This window comes from Cyanistes caeruleus, chromosome 3 (assembly GCF_971803275.1).
Source record: "Cyanistes caeruleus chromosome 3, bCyaCae1.hap1.1, whole genome shotgun sequence".
In the NCBI taxonomy this organism is placed as follows: domain Eukaryota; kingdom Metazoa; phylum Chordata; class Aves; order Passeriformes; family Paridae; genus Cyanistes; species Cyanistes caeruleus.
The window spans coordinates 69,097,842-69,124,852 of record NC_141703.1 but is presented as its reverse complement, the minus strand read 5'-3'; the positions used below and the strand labels follow the sequence as shown (position 1 = coordinate 69,124,852).

The following is a 27,011-nucleotide window of genomic DNA, read 5'->3' as shown; positions in this document are numbered from 1 at the left end:
GCCTCTGGAGGTGAGTGTGCTGGGAAGCCCTGTGTCTGATAAACACTGACACATGCAAGAATGAAAACAAATGCTGATGTTAGAGGCAAGATCTGAGGAAGTCCTACACTCTGTGGAGAGGGTGACAGTGCTCCCTACACAGCTACAAGCATCCTTTCTCTTCTGTCCCTATGGAAAGGAGCTTCTTTTCCTTAGGATAAATTTCTTTCCTGAAAGGATGGTCAGGCATTAGAACAGGCAGCCCAGGGAAGTGGTGGAGTAGCCAGCCCTGGAGGTACTTAAAAGACGTGTAGATGTAACTGAGGGGCACGGTTTAGTGGGGAACCTGGCAGTGCTGGATTAATGCTTAGACTTGATGATCTGAGAGGTCTTTTCCAACGTAAATGATTCTATGATTTTATTATTCCTCCTACAGGGACTAGTTGAGGTTTCTTCCCACACACACATCTGCCATCCCTCTTGAAGGAGAGTCTGCTTGTCTGCAACACAAGCACAAAACTTCCCCCAGATTACAGTGCTGAAAACCTGGGATAAATCCAAGTAAGGCTGCTTTGAAAGGTCAATCTGACTGACCAAGCTGGAGCACAGAGCACCCCTATTTGTCTTCTGTCTTCAGGCCAATGCACAGGAAACCTTTCAGAGCTAATGCAACCTTGTGCCACGAGCATTGGCACAAGGATGCTTGGGATGAAATAAATGGGCTGTGACATTTCATTGGGGTCAGCGTGGAAAAGATGCTAATGTGACATATTGAGCAAGCTATGACAGACAGCTCAAGAGATGCCTTTCATCCAAGGGCTCAGCACCAGCCATGCTTGTTGTGGGTCCTCAGGATTTAAGTTTTGATCCTTGTTATCCCACTGTTTTATTGCACTAAAGGTCACAGACTCCCCGGCACCTCTGTTGTTATCAAATACAACCTGTAGCAGAGTCTCTTACACCGAGTTCTTAAATAGCTGTGCCTAAATGTCACTGTTACAGAAAGAGACTGCATGCGCAGAGACTGTATGTTCTGTTGGCACAGAGCTCTTGCAGGGATAGAAAACTAAGAAGAATAAAAGAAAAACGTATGATTTCTTTGTATTATTTTAAAATTTTGAAATCATCTTGAGATGACTAAATAATGCAAGCAGCTTTCTAACAATTTGACCTTCCAAGAATACCTGCTTCTTTAAGGAAAGGTAGAGTTTCACCCTGTATTTTGTGGCTTTGACATAAAAATAATATTTAAAATTTTTATTCTCCCTTTCTGTGGCTTGCAGATGCAGTGAGGAAGACACTAGGATATGTTTTTCTGATACAGCTGTTACCACTTAAATCGTGGCCAACAAAAGCTATGTGCAATAATAGTTTCAGGAGTCTATAATGCAGCAGCTATGTAAGAGACAGCTGTATCTGTTTTTCTTCTTTCTTCTTCTTTACTTCATCTAGGCATCTATAGCTGTATTTACAGACTTGCACAAGAGGCATAATTTCCTGCACTGCCAAGCATCTTCAGCTTCCACTTTTGAAAACGAGAGTGAATTAGGGGGCTGAACCCTGGAAGCAGGAGATACTGACTTCCATGGCTACCTCAGCATCACAGCATCAATTAGCAAGACACTCAGATGCAGATCACAGAGCAGGAGTTGCTGATCACACCCATTTCCCTCTCAGGGCTACACACAAGTCCATAGGATACTTCTGGTCTATGGAGTCTGATACCCATAAAAGCTGACCCAGATGACGACATGGACTTATTCTTCTTGGGTCAGTGCAAAAATTACTGTTGAAATGACGATTGGATCACCTGAAAGATGGTGGTGTAGATATAGAGGTTTTACATGCATTGAGTGAGTAACCTGTGATGAAAGCTTGGCTTAAGGCTAATATTTGCACAGGTGAAAACCAATGAAAAAGGCCTGGCAAACCGGACACTCAGAGGGACAAGCTTAAAACCAAGTCCAAGTCAGTTGCTAGAGTAGCTGTTAAACACGCAAGAAACTCAGGCTTTCAGTCCTTCTGGTCCAGACTCTCCTACAACTTCCAGAAATTCACCTCATAGGAGATTCATATAGCCTAACTTTAGGTATTTAGGCTCCCTCTGGAATCAAAGGAGAGAGAAAAGCCCTTCAAAGGTAATTCAGCAAACTCACATCCAGGAATATGTCTTAATGACCTCTGCTGAGTTGTCCCCATTAACCCCATCATTATCTCTTCTGTACCTGGGAATGCAAAACTGGGTGCAGTATGTAGACGTGGTATAGTGAAGGGTGATTAGAGGGGATCATCCCTTCTCTTGATCCACTACAATGTTCTTTTTACTTCTGCATGTATGAGCAAAGCCTGAGAAACAGTCTACATAGCCCATCCTTTTACCCAGCTTGTGTGAAATTGTGTGGCTATAGGGTATTTCCCTGGCCCTGTTACTACCCCATGACAAGAGCAACACTACAGTTCCACTCTCTATGGACCTCTGGGCTTCCTCACACACATCCATATGAGTTTTGATGTCTAAATTCCAGCAGGACTTTATTTTACATCCAGACTCAAAGATGGGAAATATCCTGACATTTCAACAGGATGTGAGCAATATCAGCTCAGAAGAAAGAGTCTGGTAGACAATGTAGAATGACTGATTTCTTAAAAGAAACACTGGAATTTGCTTTGATTTTTGCAATGACTAAGTAACAAAAATAGTCACAGTCAAGTATTAATCCAAAATAAATGAGGCATGAAGGATTAAAACATAGAGATCACTAGATTTTCCATGTCATTTGATTTTAAACAGTTCTTAGGAACTAGGAAAAACAACAGAAGTGCTTGTCTTTTTATGAAAAGGCTATTTTTGAGGGCATGCCTCAGCATCCTGAGCTGAATCTTAAAATAAGCTTCTGAAGTGTGGCACAAGAACATGAAAAATATTTTAAGAGCAGCTGGAAGGGATTGGGATTGAAGTCCCCGACTAGAAACAGAAAGAGGTCCCAGGAGCCGTCTCATCCTCAATCTAGGCTAATTTCCCCGAGTCCGTCCTGCTCGTGGTTCCCTGACTTGCTGGCACCACCTGGTGGCATCCCAAACAATGTGGTTTATTGAGAAGCTGGCAGAGCAATTTCTCCCTCTGCAAGAATGGATAAATCTAAACCACAGCAAACTCTATTTCGACACTCAGACCATGATTATTAGGAACTATCAATCAAAAAAACTTGTTCTAGTCTCCTTCGAATCCAAACCAGTCACGTTGCACTTATATCCAAATTCCTGGCAGTATCATAGCTGGGCAGGTTTCCAAGATTTTCACATAACTGATATTTTTACAGAACAGCACTGACATTTATACAGCTGTAAATTCCAAAGGACTTCAAAAGCAATAATTGTGAGGTACCATTAAAGGGTTGGAAGATGTCAGCTGGGGGTAGGTGAGCAGAACATCTAATAGGAAAAGAGAGAATTTTTCCAAATATGCCAAAGGACATCTGAGCTAAAGCATATTCTTAAAAAAATAAAAGTGAAGGATGTTAACATGCAGGAGCTTCCCTTATAGGAGCTTTTTTACAGATTTTATCCAAAAGAGCATCACAAGATGAGTTGCACAAAATTTCATCCAGTCTATTACTGGAGATCAGAAAATAAAGCTGCTAAACACTCTCCTTCAGATGGTTGACAATCTGAACAAATAGTTTTCTGTATGATTTCCATTCTTGTAGCTCCAGAAGGAGTTTATTTTATAATTCACAAAGCAAAACATATTAGTTATTTGCATCACATGTGAAATATACTGTGTTTTCTTATATTGTTCCAATCTTTAGGGCTGACTGCTGGGGAAGCAGTGACTAATGGATGAACTAACACCCTGCATTGGAGCCTGGGGAAGTTTTCTTAGTGATCAAATGGAGCTAATCAAGAGGGATTTAGATTAGAAAATATATAAATGAAGTAATAAAGGCAATTTATTAACAGCAAGAGGTGATATCTATTGATCTGCAGAGACATATAATCAAGAAAGACTGAAATGAGGTTGCTCAGAAGGAATATGGGAGAAAGGAAAAACTTATGGGCCCACTAATGCATATGCCATGAAGGGCTGAATAATGTAATATAAAGAAGTGGACATAAAACAGGAATAAAAAAATAGGAAGAACATTGATCTAGAAAAGGTAGGTAATACCAAATAAACCTGACACCTTCCTTCACAGGGCAAAAAAAGTGTTTAGTCTCTGTAGGTATCTGAAAAGCACCCCACTGGATGCCCTCAGAGAAATTATCAAACAGCTTTCAGAAAATTGGGTTCAACACAGCACATATGTAAGGCTGGGCTTTCAGGTTGCAGCAGATTCTTCAGGAACTGGTCAAAGCAGAGAGCAGAACCCCGGCATGGTACATAGAGATGTTCAGTCAGTGCATAGGAGGATTGGGATTGTAGAGGAAGAACCGATGGCCTTGGAGACTGGACCAGGTGCTCAGATGTACTGAAGGGAAACTCACAGTCCCTGGAAGGGATGTTAAGAAATTCACAGTCATTCAGCACTTGTCCTTTGGGAATGGCTAACAGGGAAAAAGAGATTTTTATATTCAGGACTGATCTTGAAGCTGCTTTGTCCCACCCTGAACCAGTTTCCCATCACAGAATGAGAATCAGAGAATGGTTTGGATTAGAAAGCATGCTAAAATCATCTAGCTGCAACATCCCACAGATGCCATGGGCAGGGATGCCATTCACTAGACCAGGTTGCTCAGAACTCCATTCACCCTGGCCTTGGACACTTCCAGGAGTGGGGCATCCACAACTTCTCTGAGCAACTGTTCCAATGTCTCACCACCCTGAAAAAAGTAAAGAATTTCTTCCTTGTATGTAATCTAAACCTGCCCTCTTTCAGTTAAAACCATTGCCCCTTGTTCTGTCATCTGCCCATATAAAAAGTTCCTCTCCCTTGTTTTTATAAGCGCCCTTCAGGTATTGGGAAGTGCTGTAAGGTCTGCCTGGATCCTTTTCTCCAGGCTGAACAACCCCAACTCTCTCAACTTGTCTTCACAGGAGAGGTGCTCCACCTCTCTGATCATCCTTGTGGCCCTTCTCTGGACTCACTCCAGCAGCTCCATATCTTTCCTGTGCTGGACCCCAGAGATGGACACAACACCCCAAGTGGGCATCCACAAAGGTGGAGTAGAGGTACAGAATCCCCTCCTGCTGGCCACACTGCTTTGGATGCAGCCCAGGATGTGTCTTCTGGGCTACAAGCCCTGTTGGCTCATGTCCATCCTTGAGAACACCCAAGGCTTCTCTTCTCTCAACAGGGCTTATTATTCTTGCTGGTGCTCCTATCCTGGTTTTGTGCTTTAGGAGCTGACTAAAGGTGTGAAGAGATAACACGAGGAAAGAGGACAAGCTGGATTAACATTTATGGCACTGCAGATATTGCAGTGGCTGTGGGTGCTATTATACTGTGGGATTGCCAAGGTACTGCTTGTACAGTCTCTACCACTGCCTCACCTTACCTAAACACTCACAAATTATATGCCAGGTGCCAAAATAATAAAAAGCTTAAAAATCACAGTATTTGAAAGTATGGGTGTTGTTTACTTTCTATTCACCTTTGAATTTGACCCTTTGAGTAGTGTATTTACAGCTTTTTCTTTATGGCTGCATTGATAAGAATCTGCAAGGTTCAGCCTCATGCAAGAACCAGGATGCAGAGCAATAGTGCTCCAGCTCCAGCTCTCTGGCTGTGCCCACAGTCAGGCACTTGGTGAGTTGTATCCAGCCAGGGCAGTTTGTTGAGCATAGATCCAAGGGTTATAATCTGGACCTCGACTATAATATTTCTTCCAATACCAACACAACAAAAGCCACCAGCCTGGAAGCATTTATTTTAAAAATGACACAAGTATTTAATTTTTTAAAATTTGTGTGGGATTAGTTATTATTTTGATTTTAGGTCACAACTAGGCAGATGCTTTTTTCCTAATTTTGCCTTCTACTCTTCAAAAGGTAAAAAATATTAGAAAAACTGCCATTATTTTGCCATTCTCAAATAAATCCTCAAATAAGTGGCAGCAATTTTCTGTAAGGAAAACTGTACTACTGTTACTTCATATTTTTAGTTGTGCTCTGGACTGGTTGTGAATTCTCAATGAAAGAAACAGATCCAAAATTTTATCTTAATTGCAGGGGAATAAATGACAGGGGAATAACCTCCATTCATGTTTCAAGATTTCCTATAGCCTTGCACTGCTTCATTTGAAGTCTCAGCTTTTTGTCAAACCCCAGAGAAGGTCCGTGGCATGTGACACACAGCCTTCACACAGTTAACAAAATAATGAATTGGCTTTGACCTTGGCACAGTTATACGAGCAGTTAAAACAGCACACAGTGTCACTTTTGCTGGCAAAAGTATTTTTAGAGTCGTAAAAGCACAGAAGGAAGCTGAAGGCACGGCCGGTAGATGTCACCCATGCACCAGGCACCAAGCGTGCAACCCTCACCCCAAAGAGCCACCTTCCCACCGCAGGCGGCAGCCAAGGCAGGCGAGGAGGCTGAAAGGAAGGTTTACCTCTAATGCAGCCCATGGACGGTGCAGGGATATTCAGAGGCTGAAAGGAAGGTTTACCTCTAATGCAGCCCATGGACGGTGCAGGGATATTCAGAGGCTGAAAGGAAGGTTTACCTCTAATGCAGCCCATGGACGGTGCAGGGATATTCAGAGGCCATCATGGGCATCCTGAGTGCGGAGACTCCTGTGATCCATGCTGGACATGGGGAGAGCACGCAAACTTCTGCCTCCACTGTTGGCACCTGTGCAAGGGGTGAGCCCTAAAGGGAGGAGGTGTTTCTGTCAGCTCTGCTGGGCACAGGGACACCTGCACCAAGCAGAGTGCCAGCACCTTGGGGAGCTGGCCTTCACCATCTCCTCGTCTTCAGCACCATCTTCATCCCCTCCTCCCGTCACTGTTTCTGGTCTGGGGATGTCCCTGACAGAGTGTCCCCCGTGGCAGTCCTGTGTGCTGAGGGTCTTGTGCTCCCCAGCATGGCAGGTCAGAACTGCCAGCCCCTGTCACTCCTCTTTATGCCTGTGTGCCATGGAAATGAAGATCCCAGCTGGCTTTTTCCCCCTCTAAAAATCAACTGAAAGCAGCTTGGTGCTAACCAGCTTAATCATTACTTAGCACTAAGCTGACCAATGGTGCTTGTCCAGGCTTTCCATAAAACATCTAAAACCAAAACCCTGCAATGCTCCCCAACCCCTGTACCCAAGAGTCTCATTAATCCCAGACATACTGACACTGCAAAGACCCCACATTTTTACTGCAAAAGGTTAAGAAATAGTCAAACTTACACCCTGATCTGCTTATCAGTAGGTGATTTGGGCACAGCCCAGGGTGGGTTTTGCTGTTGCATCTTTGCTCTGGCAGAAGGCAACTGCTTTGGCCGAGCACCTCCTGCCTCACACCAGTGTCTGGTGCTGGTGGGGAACGTGGGTGTCTAACCAGCTCTCACATCTTACCAGCTAATAATGATTCCTGAGCAAAACAGTGGGAGTGCCCAGACTGGAGAACTGAGAACAATATCAGATACACCAGTGGCTCTGACTTTTTGTGGTCTGAGGAGCTCCGTGCTCTGGTGTGCCAAGTCATGGGCTTTTTAAGTCACCCCTGAGGTTTACAGGAATTTGGGCACTGAAAGATAGGATAGAGAAGTATGAATTTAGCCAAGCAGTGAGAGATGTGATCATCCCTAATTATGGCAAATGGATCAAAGAACATCACTGATGTTTCTAGGAGTTTTTGTGTGTCAACCAAATGAGAAGAAGACGTTTTACCTTGCTGATTCTGGACAAATAATCCCTCCAGGATCCCTAATCACACACACTGAAGGCAGCAGCCACAGTTACATGTTGGCTACAACAGGTAGCTAAATACAATTTTTTCTAGAGAGAATAACACATCTTGGGCAAAAAAAATAAAATACAAATATCACTTTTCTGACCTGTCTGGCATAGCTAGACTTCATTTCCCAAATCAGAATCCTTGGAAGGGGGCAAGTTCACTTTGTTTTCCTGACAGGAACAAAAAAACTGTCAACAGAAATCAAATTCATCTGATGGAGTAGCTTCAATCCTGCACCTCTTGGCACGGGTGCAGGAGTTCCTGACTGGTTGTGTTTCCTGTGGGTGGCACTGAATAATTATTTCAAATCATGGTACCTTTTGTTTCAGTGCCCCAGGACTTTTCCAGGGGGCCTCCAGAAGGTGGAGGAAAATGAACTCTTGCTACCGTCCCACTTTATGTATGAAAAAGGTGGGTAGAGACCACATTCCCTGAGTTCAGGTGGGAAAATAAATAGAGGGGCATTTCTATATCCTGAAACCCAGTAAATACAGGGTTCAAGGAGTTGCTGACTTGCAGCCTTTCCTGGGCCATACCATCCTTGCTTGCTGAGAAGCTCCCCCAGCTAGTGCTCTCCTGGCAGCTGACCTAGCTGTAGGCAAACCCTTGATCCTCAGGGCTCCTCTGCCTGGTGCCTTCCCATGGTTGCTTGGTCGGACCACTTAAAAGGCCATTTAATTTCTTTTTTTCAATGGAAGATGCTCAGTCTGGCCTTCAACCACATCTCCCACTGTCTCTAAATCTGAAACCTGCTGTAATGAATAAAACCATATTTTTTCTTTTTAATAGTAACACAAATATAATTATGACTCACGTGAGCTGCACAGAATATCTTGAACTGTGGGAGAGGAAGACCCAGGCACCGCTCCATTCCTGTGCTGTGTGCAGTGTGACTGTGACTGACACTGAGATAAAACCTCTTATTAGACTAATTAATGTAGCAGCAGGCAGGATGTGAGGCATGAGGTCATGCTGGGGCACACAAGCCAACCCACAAAAGCCTCTGGTAAGCAGGGCCTGGGGTCATTTCCACGAGGTGGGGCTCTGTCCCCAAATTTTGCAGCTTTTCCTGCTTTCCTGAAGGCATGTGCAGCTTTTTCCTCTGAGGTGCTGAGGGTGGTGGCAGTAGTCCTGGAGACAGGAAGGGAGAAACCTGGGTTGAAATTTTGGTGGAAAGGTGGTTGGAGGTGCTCAGCATGGGGATACTCAGTGCCAGCCCCCTGAAAGATGCTGATTCCCGAGAAGTCTTCAGGACCCCTTGCCTCTGCAGTGCAACACTGGGGGGCAGCTCGAACCCCCACCCAAAACCTAAAGCAACAATATTTTTGCAAATAACCAGTGAGCTGGTGCTTGGAGGGGGCCTGTGAAGGCTGAATCCTGCAACATGCTAAACACCTTTTTCTCCCCAGGTATTGAGAATGTTCAGTCAAGGCAAGATGTTTTTGCGAATGGGTTTTCCTAGTAGGAATTATTTGCTTCAGGTGGCAATTTCACAGACGCAGGCATTTTCTCCATTTCCCTGCACTTGATATGAGTCATGTTAACATCCCAGTAAACGTGTTTTCTTTTCAGCTACATTGCTTGTAACAGTATTTGCCTGAATTAGAGCAAGTTTGCTCTGCAAACTGCATTCACCTTTCCCAGATACAGCGCAGCTGTTCCCTGTATGTTCTCGCAAGGTCCTTGTTTGCACAGACTTTTGTCAGCAAATACATCCCCCTGAACAAGCCACTCACTCTGCTCAGCACTGATAGGGGAGTTGTAAGTCCTGCAAGACACCTTCATCCTTGTCTTCTCTTAATGGGCACCTGCCTTCGAGATGGCGCCAACAAGGCTTTGCTCACACCATCAATCACGGCACTGGGGTTGACCGAGTCCTGCAGAAATGTGAAGGAAAGAAGCAGACATTATTAATTCTTCCTGCAGTGAAAGCTCTTTGATAACACAATGCTGACACTCACTATGTATCCCCACCAGCACAAACACAAAGGTCACCACCTCCCGTCAATACTCAACACAAAACCTGTACCACACGCCTCCCACATGCATGACAGCATTGATGGCCACTCAGGTGGAATCATGGTCTGCGGAAAACACTAAAGCAGTGGTGCGTGCTGTGATGGTGGAGGGGCAGGGAGCTGTGCAGGGGCTGTCCTGATGCCAGAAAGCAGGACTGAATGGGTGGAATCAGGGCAGGCTGCAAACTCTGCTGTGACAGGGGCTTCCAGGCTTGGACATCAACCTGCAGGAGCCAGTACATTCAAGAAATACACTCATTTCAACAATGTGTGGGCACGCGTCCATCAGATCTGACTGCAAGTTGCTGCCAGCTTATCTAGCAGGCTGTTAAGCAGCCTGGACTCCTGGGCTCTGCCGAGCCAAAACTGTGACATGCTGTGGAATTGGTGACTTCCAGGGGTTGTGGACCTCTGTTGCAGAGCTGCAAGATGGAGCCAAGGCTCTGGGCAAAAGAGATCTCTGGTGGCCAGGAGAAATCGACTTGAGCATGGATTTTTCATGTGGAAGTGTCACTGTGACCATGGGAGGTATGGGAATGCTGACATATTGGTGTGTGCTGGGCTCCTCATTGCTCCCATGGTTCTTGCTGTGCACACAGAAGCCTGTGCTCCTGGTTCTCAAACTGCCTTTCCAGTCCCATCCAGTCCCATGTCTGCTTGGGCTTCTGCCTGAGATATAACCTTTGAGGAATGTAGTGATTATTTGGATCTAAGAGAAAGGGATGAATCACCAGAGAGTGACACTGGTTCCAGACAAGTGTTGTCTTACAGGTCCTGAAGAGACAAAAAATTCATGGATATGTGTGTGTAGGGAGGAAGATACAAAAAAGTGAAGAAGGCAAAGACAACTACCAGGGACTTTTCACCATCTGACATGTCCTGAGATACACACTGGGGCTCCCAGAGAGGCCTTCTCCTCCCTTCCACCAAGGTCAAGGACTGCTGTTCTATACACCTCTGGGAAGAATCACTATAGCTTTGCTGTCAAGTAAATTATCCAGCCACTGATTTTCATCATTTTTGAAGCTGCCACTCAATTCTTACACAGAAATTTCAGTTTTGAGGTGGACAAAAGCTGAAATACCAAGCAGGGCTTCATATCATGTACCGTGAGCATCCCAAACTGAAATTCAGAGCATGTGTTGGAACCTGTTTCTTACAAAGTCTGGCATATAGATAGCCAGCTGGGGATCTGGCTCTCATCTTCCTAGTCCTAAAGAAGTCCACACCAAATGTTTCTGCTCTCAGGGGCAGGTACACCTACAAACTTACACACCTGTGCTACTCTGACCCCAACCAGATCTTCCAGATGCTCAGGCCAGGTTGCATCTTTTCTTTAAACAGTATTTAAAAACTTAGTCTTCCTCACAGCCAAGGCATTGCCTAAAATAAGAATGAAGTTTATTACAGCATCCACAATTTCATGCCTAATGCAACTAATTTAGTTGGTTTCTCAGAGAACAAAAGCAAGTGTCCTGGCAGATGACTGCTTAAGGGAGACCTTCAAGCATAGATCCAGCTTTCAGGCAGATGCAGGAGGGTCTGCACCAAGCCTGACAGAGATCAGGAAGCATTTGGACAATATTCTCAGACATATGGTGTGATTCTTAGGGTGCTCTGTGCAAGGCCAGGAATTGGACTCAATGGTCCTGATGGACTCAGGCCCTTCCGACTCAGCATAGCCTGTGAGTCTACAATTCTAGGTCTGCCCTTCCATACAGTCAGTACCCATGCAATCTTCCCAGAAAGCATTGTTTTCTTTGCTCTGAGTTTCCTGTCACAGGAGATCTCCACTGCCTTTTAGCTGGAGGGCTCGCTGAAGCTGCCTTTAAACTTCAGAGGGAATGGAGGCAAGACATGGTTCTCTTCCCGTAAAGTGCCTGCAGCAACTCCACCCTCCAAGCTGGCTTGATACTATCTGCAATTATTTAGGCAGATATTGAAGGAGTAAAGACTCTTACACATCAAGCATGCACTAAAGGAGTCTGAGGAATGGTATTTTACTTCATTGCCAATATCTTGAACTGCTGTTCCAAGCTTATCCTGGTCTGGGGACACATCCCTATCTCCTTGAAAGCAATCAGGCACAAAGCTGTTACATTGGAGATTCAGGTCCTCAGCTAATTCCACAGTCATGTCCAGGTCCCAGAGTATTAATCAGGACTGGCCAAGTCTATCTGTCCTTTAACTGGCCAAGGCTACCTGAGACACCTTCTCTGACCAGGATTCATTGAGAGATGAGGATATGGTGCTCGTGACAGGTCTGGATGCAGTTTGCAGGTAAGGGCTGTGGTCTGTGATGCCATTCTAAGGGTTGGGCCGCTGTGTTAAGAGTTGGACTGAACTCAAAAGTACAAGTACTGAGGACAGAACAAAGGCTTTCTGTCTGTACTGACCATTCAGTGCCAGGAGGAAACCAGTGGTGACTTTGCTCCTATTCAATGAGCTTGATCTGGTATCCAGAGTCATTTCTCACTGGGCAGTCATGGTTCAAAACATTTGGGATCAATAAAGAGGGATATTTTTTGCTATCTGATGAAAGCTGAGAAACTTCAGTTCCCTGTGGGCAAGTGTGTAGTGCCACCACTAACATCTGCAGGGGATCCACCTGGCTATCCACACAGGTCAATTACTTGTAGAGGCTTGCAGCTTGCAGCTCGAACTTACCTGAGACCCCCTCAGGGCTGGAGTGTTTTAGCAAGGACTCACTCTGGTTCACGTATCTAAATCTGTCAAAGGATGTTTTTGAAGCAGCACAGGGAGATTGCATAAAGGTTGTGTGACATTTCTTGCTGTACTGAAAGGTTATCTCAGCTGGAAAACTCAGAATTGGTGCATTTCCAATTAATACACTTCTGTGCAAGAGATGTAAGGGTCCAGTAGATGAAGTCTAATTTGCTACACATCTTGGTACTTATTTCAAGGAAGTATGAGTTCAACATGAAGAGAGATTCTATCTGTTGTTTTTATCACTGCCTTCAGACTATGTAGACCAAGCACAACAGAGACATTAAAATCAAATGACCATAACAGGGAAATGGATCCAATCATAGCTTAAGGCTGTAACAGCTGAATCAAGCAGTCTGTGAAAGAAGCATGAAACCTGCTTAACATACTATTGCTTCTTATCAGAATGGGATTTGTTTTGATGCAACAACTTAGTTCATCATCATAGTCAATGGTGGAGAAAGCTGGGAGAATGTGAGGACAGTCACATTAGTCTAGAAAGGTATTAAGATAAACCAATGAAACCAGAAAAGGAGAATGACAAACTAGGGAAGTGCAATGTGGAAACATGACCTGTTTGCATGGTCTTTAGGAGAATTATATTTACCAAGTAATCTTGGTTATCTAATGCACATGGGCAGGACATGTCTCTTATTATGTGTCTGTACAGAAACTGGCTAAATGACACATAAATAAAATTGATGGCAATATTATATTAATAAGAATGTTAATTATATTAATAAGAATAAAAGCAATGGAAGATGAGGTCTTCATGCAAGAAATCCTTCGCAACAACAACAGGAGAAGTTCAAAGCCTGTTGTTCACAAGGATGTAGGCAGCATTCAAAAGAATGTATGGAAGCTGTGCATTGGTATTAACTTACAGCATAGCTGCAAAAGACTTAAAATGTGTACCACAAGGTTTCAGTTTAAAAAGAAATAGGATCCACATCTAGAATGGAAAGGAAATTAATCTTTTTTGAAAAGAAAAAAAAAAACCCAATAATTTTTTCCTAGTAAAGGGAAATATTGTAATTCTGAATTCTGAATGTTAACACAGAATCATTCTGGTCCAGTAAAGGACTTTAATGACTAGAAAAATGCAATTTTTTTTCATGTAAGTGTAAAGACACAAAGTATCAGAAATATGACTGGGTTTTATGATTTTCTTGAGTTTTTATGACATCATTTATAGAGAGTGACTAGCTATCAAAATATGTTTCAGAAACATCACAAGGGCAATATTCAAGCTCATCTGTTCATCTATAGCAGTAAACAAGTAAACAAGTGTGGTATACTTACCATGTAACTTTCTGAAAGCGGGAAAAACTTTCCTGGGTTTTCAGTAGGTAAAGAATTGCAGTTGCCATGCATAAATTTGTCCAACCTCACTTGACAGAGTTTTTAAACTTCCAAAGTAATTTCTGCCTAAAAACTTATGGTTGGTGCCAAAAATAGACAAAGACATGACTGAGGGGTTTGACTCTTAGAACTAAGATTAAAAATCAAGAAACTTAACGTTTATCACCTCCCTCCTTCCAAAATCTGACACATCCACATAACAATTTCCATCATTCTCAGCTCTGGTTTAAAGAGAAAAAACACTAATCTTTTCTAAATACAGCACCATGTCTATTTGTTTTCCTGTGTAACAGGAGAAATAAGTAGTGCTTAGGTGATCCTCTAAAGAAGTCTAGGAAGATGCTTTGTAAGAAGGGTAGCTAGATAACGGAATATCAGGCTGCTAACAAACAGACAGAGGTATGGTGTTTGTGGCCAGAAATAACCTGATTTCTTTCATAGAAGAGCTTGGAAAATGTAGATCCTGGATATTGTCATCTGAAAGGTGAATGAAATGGTGTCAGTCTGCAGTGACTATCACATAATCACTTAGATTGGAAAAGACTTCTAAGATCATTTAGTCCAACCCAGCACTGCCATCTCTACCACTAAACCATATCTCCAAGTGCCATATCTCCCCAGCTTTTAAATATCCCCACAGATGGTGACTCCACCACTTCCTTGGGCAGCCTGTTCCAGTGCTTGACAACCCTATAAGGGAAGAAATTTTTCCTAATATTCAATCTAGATCTTCCCTGGCACAACTTGAGGCCATTTCCTCTTATCCTATCTCTTGTTATGTGGAAAAGGGACCAACACCCCCTCACTAGAATCTTCTTTCAGGAAACTGTAGAGAGGTGTTTTACTAGCTAGTCAATGTTAGCCCATGGATTTACATTTTGGTTGGAAATTAGGCTCCTAACTTCTGGTGAAGACAGGACCTCCTGACATGGTCCGAGTGTCCCTCACAAACCACCAAACCACTTTTCCGGAAGTGAAGGCATGTGGCAGTTCAAGGAGTTGGTACAATGGCAAGCTTTGCCTCTGAGATGCAATGGCTTCATTCTCTGTGTGCTGTGTCAGATGCTTGATGCATGCAGGGATCACAAAAGAGATAATGGACTTGCCCAAGCACATTAGAGTCTGAAAGGCAACATGACTTTTATGCAATTAACTTGCTTTTGAACAACTAATAAACACTGGTAAATATTGGCCCAAAGACAGCAATAAAATAAACACTATGAGTTTGGGTCCCATCCTAAAGCCCTGGAAGTTTGTTCCCAAAAGTTTCTTTAGCTGTAGCAATACAGAATGAAGCCTTCATATTGCAGGGCAATAGTGTTCATGGGCCTAGAGGTTAGACCTTTACCATAAGCTGTTTTCTTCCACTGACTTTCTCTGAGCTGGAACACAGCATGGCATCTATGATGTCTTATGGTGTCCAGCCCATCTTTGGCCCTTTGGTCGATCCAAACTGCCCTAGCTCCCACTGGATTTGGCTATAAGGGCTTTATTTTTTTTCTGCAATTCAGCCACTGAAACAATTTAGCTGTAAATTCAGCAAACATCTGCAAGGTCAGACTTCTGGACTAGAGAGCTGAGCCCAGGGGAGATCCAACAGAGCCCTGCACATTGCACGCCACCCTCTGTAGCCATGGAGCAGAGCATGCGGACCCACACTGGCATCCCAGAAGAGCTGGTTTCAGCAGCATAGGGGTAAATACAGTAGCCTCAAAGAAGAACCCAGTCCTTCTCAATTTGTTTTCCTGTGAGCCCCAAACCTTTCAGAGCTGTTCAAATCAAAATGCCATCAGTGTTTCAGAGTGGAACAGGTCACTTGGAGTACATTGTGAGACACTTGTTGGAGACTTTTTGAAGCAGGCCAATGTGGCAGCTGCCTTCTCCTCTCAACACATGGTTAATACATTAAAGCCTCTGTTTGACCATAAGAGAGATAAAAATAGGAACAAAGTCTGAAAACACATACATTGAGAAACTGTTGGGGAACCAAGCTATGAGAACAGAGGACTTTTATTAGATCTGATTGCAAATGCAAAGTAGAAATTGTTATTTTAATGGAGGTGTGTGTGCAAATACAACCAGAAAGACCAAATAAGCAGAGAGAAATCTCAGAAGTGTTGGAAAAGCATGAACTAGGAAGAAAAGTATAGCCTGCAGGCTGGAGAATGGCATAAGAAACACCAATTGAGGTCTTTTTCCCTCAGGCATCCCAGTCTCTGTGTTGATCATTGGGTTCTGTTTTGGCTTCTTTTTTATTTTTTAATTTAAATTAGTCAAGAATTACCTGACAATTCCTTGTCCTACTGGCTAGATGAATATGCCCTGCTGGGGCCAGAAGTAGCAGCCTGTTTCAGGCTGCATATGACATTCACATGAGAAGCTGTGGACAAGTAAATTCTGCTAAGTTGTCAGGGATCAGGGACATCACTTTATTAGGGACCATAAAGTTTTGGAGTAGGGGTATTTTGGTATATTTATCAAATAATACTCAATCACTTATATTCCCCTTATATATTTGGGTCCCCATGTCAATTAGGACATCACCCTCCAGTCCCTGCTACCCGCCAGGAATGGTGCTCCCGCAGTTTTCCTTACCAGGGCTCCAAAAGTACTCAAAAGCTGGATATGGCTGGTGGGTGTATCAACTCAGCTTGGCCCCACCAAGACACTTTTTAAGCTGCTTTGGCTTTTATCTGGGATAAATCCCAACCACCTTTTACAGACTTTCCCAACCAGGGCAACACCTTAGAAAACAGGTTTCCTCTGATACAAACAACAGTAGAAAAAAAACCCAGTACATATAAGCAGGCACATAAAAATCCACATAGGATGAAGGGAAAAATCTTATACATCTGACTTCATTAGATGAATTTTATTGAAGGTGAAGGTCAGTTGGATGAGCTTGCCTAGAACAACCAGCAAGTAAACAGCCGTTGAGCTGCTCCAGCAGACCTCAACCCAGTCAGCAGCTTTCCTGCCAGCCTACCTGCGGCAGCTGCATGCCGCTCAAGTGCCTCTGAGGACCGAGACCTGGAGAGTAAATAGCTGTCCACAGCTGCTGGGAATGGAGTCCTCACTAAATGGTGCTTGAAGCTAACATCACCTAGAGTGGCCAAAACATGATTTTTGGACATGTGGAATTGTTTAGATATTTATTGTTTTTTTACTTAGTGTTTGTCAATTTACAAGTTTATACTGTTCTGGCAGGTTCATTTGCTTGCACAGGGATTGAGGCCACTGCCTGTGATTTGTGGGGTGCACTGTGGGTCCTTCCCCCTCCCACACTCCCCACCACTTCCTCTGAGCGCAGCACATCTGGAGTTATCCTACACAGCTTGGGGAAAGGCAGGCAAAGGAGTCATGTGAGGAACTGGGCACTGCCATACTAAGCAGGGCTATGCCTGAAAGTTAAACATTCCCCTTCCTTTGAGAGGGAAGTCATGCACCACAGCGTCACCCCTGTGGCTGAGTTTAGGGCACTTTGCAGGAGAAAATGTGACATTTCAGGAAAGCAAGCAGGGTGCATACATAGGAGCTTGACAATGTAGCCCAAGGTGAAGTCATTTCCCTGAGGGAAGCGATGGGTTTCCAGTAGCGCTTGTATCGATCTGCAACTGTCTGAACATGGTCTACAGGACCAGGGAACAATGAGAGGGACTGGACCTGAAAAAAGTTACTTTAATACACCCTTTTTGTACCCTACCTATGGTTACAAGATGGAAAGGATACAGCATGTCCCCAAGAAGAGTTCATTTGTTCTGAGCAGCCCTTGCATAGCTGGAGGCAGGTCTGATGAAGGTGTTGACAAACACGAGAAGAGTCCTGTTCCACTTCTGAAAGTGGAACTTGTGCACTTGCACAAAACCAGTGGGCTGAAGCTGAAACTAAGGGCAAGAGGCTCTGAGCTGGGCAAAGCAGGTCAGGCTGGGTGGTCTGTGTTATTTGTCTAGCCTTCAAAACCTGTAAGCATGTCTCAGGAGAAAGGTAGAATTAGGGTTTGTCCAGTTCATTGCACAAAAGCAATGATGATAATTGCACTGACACTCCAGTTTGCACTGGGAGAGCTGCCCAGTACTGCTTTTTATGAGAAGCCACCTCAGAAGCCATTTAATGCTGAACTGACCCACAGCAGGCTTATGTGATGGCAGAGAGACCACAAATGGCCTCATGTCCCAGGTTCCTTCATGACATCTTTCCTTGTATCCTCTGAATCAATTTTACCTGAAATGTTTGCTGCCCCTGAGCAGTGAGGAGGAGGCAGGAATGCTAAAGATAACTCTGTAAACAGAAAAGGCATGGAGGGGTCAGAGCCCAGGGGAAGGATCAATATGTTTTCTTAGCCAAGGGGATGAACGAATTGTAACCAAGGGACAGACACCATCAAAACAAAAAATAAAGTGTTTTCTTTCTTTAAGACAAACCACAGATGATCTTCCTGACTGTATGAGACAGAAGTCCAGATTCCTGGGAAAATCAGGAAACAACAATAATAATAATAGTAATATAATTATTGTAATAGTAGTAGTAATCCAGACATGCCCCTACAGAAGAGGTGAGTAGGGTGTGGGTTCAGCTGCCCCTTGCCTTTGCAGTTGAATGCATTTGAGTACTTGCACACCAGGGATGTCCTTGCAGCCTGCAAGAGGCTTGCACAGGAGTAAATGCTGACTTTCTGCAGTACCCAAACAAGCTTCCCAGTGGCTCTTTCTGGCTGTTTTTCCTTCTCCTTTCAGGCACCTCTCTGTTCTGTTTCCTGGCATCTGTAACTTCATCTCCTTTATTCCCTTTGCTGCCTTTTCTTCCTCTCACAGCTCCTGGCTCCCTGTTCTGTGTGGGTCCCAGGCTCTCCCCCAGCCATGTCAATGTCAAGATCATGTGAGGCAGGAGAGGCTGCAGGGGCTAGGGAAGGTACCCCTGATGCCACCCAGTTTGGGGTGCAGCACTGTCCTTGCAGGGAGAGAAGGGAGCAGAAAGAAGAGTGGAGAAGCAGGGTTGGAGGGTCCTGGTGTAACTGATCCACTCCTAGGACTGGGAAACAAACAAAACATCCATCTCTTGGAAGGGCAAGGATTTCAGGTTCCCCTCAGTTACCTGGGTACCAAGAAGTCCTGCTGTCTGATGCTCAGAAATGTGTCTGTCTGGGCTCCTCTTCATTGCAGGGGTCTCTGCATTGCACAGACTCTGCTCACCAGAACTGTGTCCCCAGTCCAACCACCTCTCCCAAACCTTGCTGAAAGAATTCCTGAAGCTTTTTCTTCACAGCCTCTCCTCTTCCTGAAGCCCATCTCTCCTTTCCCCAGGGGCTCCACTTCTGACCAGTGCTTCTGCCTCTTCTGAAAGGCCCAGCTCTGATGGCAAGGGGAGCTCAAGTGCCCTGGGACACTGACAACAGCCACTTCCCAGCTCATTTAGCCACCACTAATCCATATTGAAACCATTGCTTTAATGGTAAAAGGGTTTCTGTTTTACATTTGGTATTCAAGAACTTGATGAAATATCAAGGCAATAAGTGGCTGATCCCCACCTGACTGGGCATCGCTGTCCTTGCCTCTAGATTTCCATTTGTCTCCTCATTTTTTGCTCCCTCCTGCCACTGCCACCCCTTGTACCAACAAATCAGATTTTCCATCAAGGATTTCTCCTGCCCATCTGTCAGGTTCTCCTTCCCCTGCTCCATTTGATTAATTGGCAAGGCACCAGCACTTGTAGCAGCAGACATCACAACCAGTGACGCAAGAACTTTGTTTATCCACCCTCAGCTCTGTAGTACAATATTGAATAAACAGGCAGGGCAGAAAATGGGTTAAGGCTCCTTTCAGATATCAAGGTGTTGTTTTCCCTTCTAACAATAAACTCTGTGGAAGGGGACCCACTAACACAATTCTGCTAGGTACACAGTCATGGGTGGTGGCAGAAGGGACTGTCTTGCTGGAGAAGTACTCAGAAAGGCTGTACCCATCAGCTCTCCAACACTGGCTTGGAGAGTTACCCTGACATGCCTGTGACAGGTGCTGCCTCTCCAGGCTCTGATTCCCCAAAAGATGAAAATCTTTCCCCAAAGCTTAGTTTTGCTTTGTAGGATCAAAAGATCACTGGCTTGGGTGCTGTGGGCTCTGGGCTCCCATGTGGCTGAAGAGCCTCAACATATTCTAACAGCATCCTGCTCACTGATATGCGTGTGTGGGTTAATGCACCTTCTGGTGCCTACGCTTCTGTGAGTGTGTCTGGTCAGGAGCACTTCTCCTCCTGCACCCTTTTCCCTCAGCCCTTCTCCACCACTTGTGGGAGGGGGGAGTGGGAAGAGAGCACCTCAGCCCTGAGACAACGTCTGCATCATGTCTCACAGCATGGAAAGGTTGTGTGCCAGGACTAAAGGATGAAACCTTACTGGGGGCACTGACTGAGGCCATTTAGTGACTGCTTGCCTAATCCTTAGTTCCCAGTTTGGTGGGTATTTTGTGCCTATTCAAGCAAGAAAAGTACACATTTGGGATCTGTCATCACCCTCATGCAACCAGAGCAAAAGATTTAATTCAGGAAGAAGGCACTTTCAAACATCTGGCATCGCCTCTCCAGACGAGAATGAGAAAATACATGAATGTTTTACATCAGGCATTTGTTTTGTCTGTTGAAAATTGTGGTCTTCCTCTGGTGGAAAAAGATCTCATGCAGAGGATTAAAACCAGTTGTACCGCTTTTAAAATCATCTGGAGGAAAGTAAACCTCTGCTTCAAGAAGGATTCAAGGTTGCCTGTGCAGAAACCAAGAGACCATGGAAGGCAAAGAGCTGTAAGAAAAACCAGCCCTCGGTAACACAAGAGACATGGGTCTGTTTGCTTCCACAACAGCAGCAGCAGCAGCAGCAGCCGTGCTGCTCAGAGAGCATCCAGGTGATTCCAGCCCTGGGAAAATGGGGACGTTATAAGCTTCTGTGTAAAAGTAGCGTCTATCTTTGCTTCCCTTTTAACAAGATTAGTCTTGCTTTTCTCTCCTTCTTTCTTTTGCTGTCTGCTGGCCACCTCCGTGCTCTCCCACTAATGTGATTAGCGGTGCATGGGGACCATACTGGCAGCAACTGTCACAAAGATCTCTGCTTACTTGAGTGCACCTCTTTCCTCAATGAAACATCTTGTGTTTATGGTCACAGGGGGTATTGTTAACTCCTGGATTCGAGTAGAAAGGGATATTTACGACCCTCCCATAAAAGTTGATTCAGGGAGACATTTAGGAAAGAAAGGGACAGAAGACAGATGTGTTTCCTACCACAGATGCTGAGGAGGTTCAATTGTTCTGCATATGTAATGACTTTTTATGGTTCCTTACAAATGCTTTCCACACTGCTAGAAAGGTGCCTAAGTCAAGTACACATAGCTGCTTGCAGAAGACAATTTGGTGACTATACAGGACACTACAACTTTATATCTTGCTAAATACACCAGAGATGGGCATCACTACGTGTACAACACGAAGTGGAATATCTTCCTGCACTGAGTCATGGCCACCCTGCTGCCTTCCCCAGGGTGCAGCTCTGCTTTCATTTAACATTTCCTGGGGCTTTCAGAGCATGTTTGCTGTCATACCCATATGGTTAACACTTACAGCACCTATTGATTTTTTTTCTAAGTGAGGCACATTATTGGTATTACGTTGACAGCTGCAGCTTGTGTCTTCCCAAAAGAGCAGAAAAGGAAGCCTAAGTCTTCCTAACTGCAAACAAATAAGTACTTGTAGGTGACAGGACCGGAAAAGTTGCCAGATTATAGGTCTGAAGAGAACAGTTGACCAGTGACTGAAGCATAATTACAGGCAAGAGAGGAAAAGGAAGATGGCAAATTGCTATGTTATCCTAACAGCAGCCAGAGGATTCTTGATTACAAGATGCTTCTGCCTCAGGCTGGCTGGTTTTACTCTCTGATGTGAGCTCCCGCAGGGTGACAAGAGTTAAAGTGAGTGTACAGGAAGAAATTTGTATCTCAGGTGGTGAGATGAGCTTGTGACCATTTACAGCAGTGGATGATCTGGCTGAAGCCACCGACTCTGGCTCCTCTGTGCTCCTGTGACAGAAACAAAGACATTTTCCCAGAAGTCTTATGCCAAAAATGTTGTGCATAAAGTGGCTGCGCAACGGGATGCCTGCTGAGAAATGCAGTTCATCCCAGCTGCACCCACCCTCCTCCCACTGTCACCCAAGGGATGGAGATTGACACTGACTGACAATGTCCTCCTGTCTTGATGCAAACAGAACAAATGGGAAAGATTAGCAGCATGAGATCATCGAGGAGCTTATGCACTTGCTTTTGTGCTCAAACACAAATATTTCCAGCTGGCATGTGGGTTTGCAGCATAACAGAGCTAAGGAGGGTTTCACTGGATTGACTCACACTCTTACCAAGTTAGCTATGAACTTAAATCCCAAGTAGGACAGGCTCAAGTTGAGAGTGGATGGTTCATTTTCAAATGCCCAGATAGAGTCCAGCTTGCTATAATTCAGAGCTGAACTGCCACTGTAGGGGCAGGGTTAACAGGGTTACTGTACCTGCCAGACTGATTTCCTGCAGTGTGCAGGAACATCTCAAAAAGGGTTATGACCAGGTTCCCTGCACAGATAAGTAATTTCTAATGATTTTGTAGCAACGGATACCTCTTTGTCTAACAGTTGGCAATACCAATGTCTCTCCTGCATTCTCATGTCATGGGTGTCCATTCATTACCCTGGGAAAATAAAACATTCCCAGATGGGGAAGATTTTTTTGTCTGGTAAATAATTAATAATGAAACTACAAGCTGCTGCTTGTCTCATATGCTCATGAAACAAATGGTACTTTCTTTTCCTCTGAATGAGCAAGGTAAAAATCTCATGGGATAGACAGCATGTCTACTAAAGCCAAACCTCACTTGCTAGAAAATCTGGACTAAAATGACTGGGGAACAGCCAAGTTCAGTAAAGGCTGGAGAAAAAAAATGTTATGACTCACAGAAATCCCTGCTCAAGGGAAAGCAAGCTCAGCCACAGCAATATAATCTCTCAGGAGATTTCAGGTATGCTCCATCCAGATTTCCTCTGACATGGATAGTGGCCATCCTCTGGGATTTACCTATCCATGTGAGTAGCGAAGACAAGAGTCCCCCTACCCCGTGGAGCTGAAGTGAGACAACAATGGAGCCTGGGTAGAAGGGAAAGAAGGCACACTGGAGAGAGCATCAGACTCCTCCTACCAGCAACACAGTGCTTCTTAATGTGAGCTTTGTTAATGTTCAACTACCTTGGGATAAAATAAGCTCTGATGTGTGTTTCTGGTTTCCAAGGATCTTACATTATTTCCAGACCTGTAGGGTCTTACCTCACCCTCCAAAATGCTGTATTTTCATGACCAACTATCATCAGTGCTTTACAGGCCAGACCCTGTCATTAGGTCCTCTACCAGCTTTATTGACTTTTTAAGAAAAAATCCCTTTATCTGAGAAAATATTTCTTTCTTTCCTTCCTTTTGATGTGAGAAGTATTATAATGTACCTATGATAAGGAAAACCCCTGGCCACCAGCCCAGGAAACCTGACACTAGGGATATCAGTGACAGCAGCTTTTCATGCATCTGCTGATTGTGCCTTTGCAATGGCTCCAAGGAGGGTACCAAAAAGGGCAGCACTGGGCAGAGGTAGTCAAGCTGGTCTGGAGCACACCACTTCAATAACTGAGACCATGGTGTCTCTCTGTGTTTGACCATGGTCCAGCCCCAGACAGATGGAGCTCTTCCTGCCAGCCACTCAAAGTCACTGGTGCCCTGCCTAGGGAGTGGGTCTGTGCCTTGCTGATGCTGGCTGTAAGAGCAAGCTCTCAGTTGTTACTTTGCCCAGATTAGCCTTGTTTTAACTTATGTAGGATTTTGAATTCCATCTCTCTGCTGCCCCAGTGATTTGCCTGAGCCCAGGATGTGGCCTTGCATGTTGGGGTGGGGCACAGCCCTGCCATAAAGGGGGAATGCTGTGAGCGCTGAGGAAATGAAGCCAGGAACGCTGAGAGTTCTTGGCCATAAAAAACATGCTGCAGGCTGTGTCTTGCTGAGCAATGTTAGTTCTCAAGGTTTTTTCCCCTTGTTGGTGTCATAAAACCTCAGTGAAATCACCTACAAGCTTCAGAAGTTGCGTGCAGGAGGGGGCATAAGTGTAGTGCCCATTGTTGGAGCCTGTAGAGACTCTTCTGCTTGAACTGGCTTGTACTGGTATGGCTTTGCTGGGCTTAGTGGCGTGGTCATCGACTCAGATCCCAGGAATTAATGAATCATCATTTTCTTCCCCGAAAGCGGATTACTCTGCTAAGAAAATTTTTGAAAAAGGAAGTCTGTGCTGGGCTCTGAAACCTTGCTGTTTCATCCCTCTCATTAGGGACAGGGCATCTATTTAGCAGGACTGTTTCATGTAGGAGATAGAGCTGCAAGCTGGTGGCAAACCAATGGACCAAAGCACAGAAAACAGGAAAACTCAACCAACAGGCACTTTCACCACAACACATCACTGTGCACATGTACACGACATGGCACCTTCTGTGGTGGTAAATGGCAAATCTGTAACAGTGCCTCTGGGTGAATGCTCAATGATTCAACTGACCCCCCCTGTTTATCATTAGCTAATTGATGCAATCTGTCCTGCCTGCAAACCATACCTAAGTTGATTGCATCTCTCCCTGTCCTGATGCCATCCCTCCCTGCCCCTCCTGGGCAGCACGTGGCTCAGCAGGGGTTTGTCATTTGACACTGGAGCTGCAGGGAGCTTTGGTCTGATGGGCACCCAAGAAGCACCGTTGTGTGTGGTTTTGGTTCATTGAAACATAGAACCTTAGAATGGCCTGGGTCAGAAGAGGCCTTGAAAATCATCAGTTCCAGCCTCCCTGCCATCCACAAGATCAGGTCATTCAAAGTCCCATCCAACTTGGCCTTGAACACTTCCAGGGATGGCACAAGGAAAGACAGAAGGCAGGACTGAGAGGCAGCATGGGCAACAGGCGAGATGTAGGAGAAAATGATGTGGTCCAGATGTCCTAATTACAATTAACATTTGTAAAGAGAGCTAGTTATCTTCATGAGGTAAGAAGACTTCTCTCAAGAGCATGAGCTGAATGACTCAGCCTTCTACTCCCCAAGATCTGCTACAGCAAGGAAAGGCAGTTTCCTCTGAGGCAGATGATATGTTTAAGACACCCATCAGAGGCATGGCAGCTGCTTGCTATGGAGCACAGCAACATCTTTTAGGTGGGCAGGAAAAATGGAGGCCAAAGTAGAGAGCCAGAGAGCCTAATGTGTAAATCTGGGTGGTGACTTATCATCCAAGTTGGTTGTAGTCACAGACTTACTAATAGATATCAGGTAGAATAGTGAAAAGTATCTGGTTTTGCCAGCTTGATGCGGAGTGAAGAAGACATTTGTATTTTTCTGCTTACTATGATGGAGATATGGAGACTTTTCAACAGAAAACTGTTTCAAATCCTTTCCAGAAAACGCAGTGCATATTTGCCCAGCTTCCAGTGGCTGGGAGGTCTGGTGGACTACATCTTCACAGAGAGCTTTCTGTTTAAATACATTCAGAATTAGGCTTTTGAATTTAATGTTGACCCTGACTAAGTGTCACAGCCAGCACTGTGGGACAGCTACAGTCTTTGGACCTGGCTCTAAAGTGATTAAAGTGATTTGACTGAACTGGCTTGTCACTCCCAGGCTCACAATTGATTAACCATGACCAAAGTAACACCTTCAGATGAGAGGGTGAGGGAGAACCATGCACTGCTGAGGCTCTTGTTCTGTGATTGTAACAGCCCAGTGAAAGGCTGGAATCCCTAACTGGGGGATGCCAAGGCCTGGATGAACATGTAGCACAGCCTCTTGCCCCAGACTTCAGTATGCAGATTTATGAATAAGCACAAAATGTGGGTGAATTTTTCACCCACAAATAGCCAAAGGCAGCTGAGAGGATCTGGGAAGAGCGACACAAAACAATCAAAGCAAAGTGTGATAGAGATTGACCACAATGAGGTAACAATTATAGGGAATTCTTGGTCTAAATTGTAAGCCTACACAAAAGCACTTTTCTGTCTTTGATGACTTCATTGTCCTTGTTCTCCTTCCATGCCCTTCACTCTGGTATCTTATTACATCCACTCATGTCACCTTAGCTTAATTAGGGATGTATGAAGTAACCAGAATGTTAAATGCTGAGTTTCTGTCTGGGACTGCAGGTATGAACAAACCACTAAGTAGAAAATGTCCAAAACCTGTTATCTGATAGAAAAAAAACTTTCTGTGGGAACAACAAAAGCAAAATTTTGGCTTTTATTTTCAAAAGAAAAACAGAAATCAGAGGATAATCCAAAGAAGTAGATTGATCCCAAACAGATTGCTTTGGGGTGTTTCGTGGTTCAGACAATGTTGTGTTTCTTTCCATTCTGAATCAAACCAAACATTGCAGTTGGAAGTTCCCCACAAAAACGGAGCTCATCCTTTCTCCTCTTAGTCTGTCCCTACTTGCCCCGAGCTAGTCTGCTGCTGGTTCAGTGCAGACCTCGTGTGGTGGTCCCAGCCCCACATGTTCAGACAGTGTCATGCCACACTCCCACAGGTATCTCCATCCTCATGCTATGAAAGCACCACTCTGATGGGCTACCATGTACCCCTCACCCATTTCAGGTGTAGTTCCTGCTCCCAGCACAAGGTGCCAACCCTGAAATTTATTAATGGGGAAATCTCATGGTATAAGTAGAAGACCTGGGCTTGAGGGCTTTGTGGTTGGAACACAACCACTTTGCTCAGGAGTCCATCTCTGAGCAACATGGATACAGCCTAAGGCTTTGAAATGATCCCTGTTTTGGCTCTGCTTTCAGCACACATATGGTGTCTCTCTCTCCACCCTGGGAAAAATGGCCTCACCTCTGGGTCTCCAGCAGGAGAACCCCTTCCTTCCCACAAGTGCTGGGAGACCTGGACTGGGCTTGGGAAGGGTAACATAAAAGCTATGGCAGCTACCTTATCTCTCACTTTATAAATCAAGTGTATG

General features: G+C 44.6%; 1 long non-coding RNA gene across 2 annotated transcripts in view; it reads right to left on the bottom strand.

Annotated features, from left to right (window-relative positions):
- Nucleotides 1-27,011, bottom strand: part of LOC111923317 (uncharacterized) — a 48,772-nt gene that overhangs the window by 13,683 nt on the left and 8,078 nt on the right. Inside the window, exons 5-9 of one of the 2 annotated variants that reach the window (XR_015284718.1) lie at nt 9,600-9,740; nt 8,678-8,994; nt 7,964-8,033; nt 7,482-7,653; nt 6,645-6,790 (exon numbers count right to left, since the gene is read on the bottom strand). This is a non-coding gene — a long non-coding RNA (uncharacterized LOC111923317). The remainder of the gene's footprint in view (nt 1-6,644; nt 6,791-7,481; nt 7,654-7,963; nt 8,034-8,677; nt 8,995-9,599; nt 9,741-27,011) is intronic. The other variant, XR_015284719.1, reaches the window with a different exon arrangement.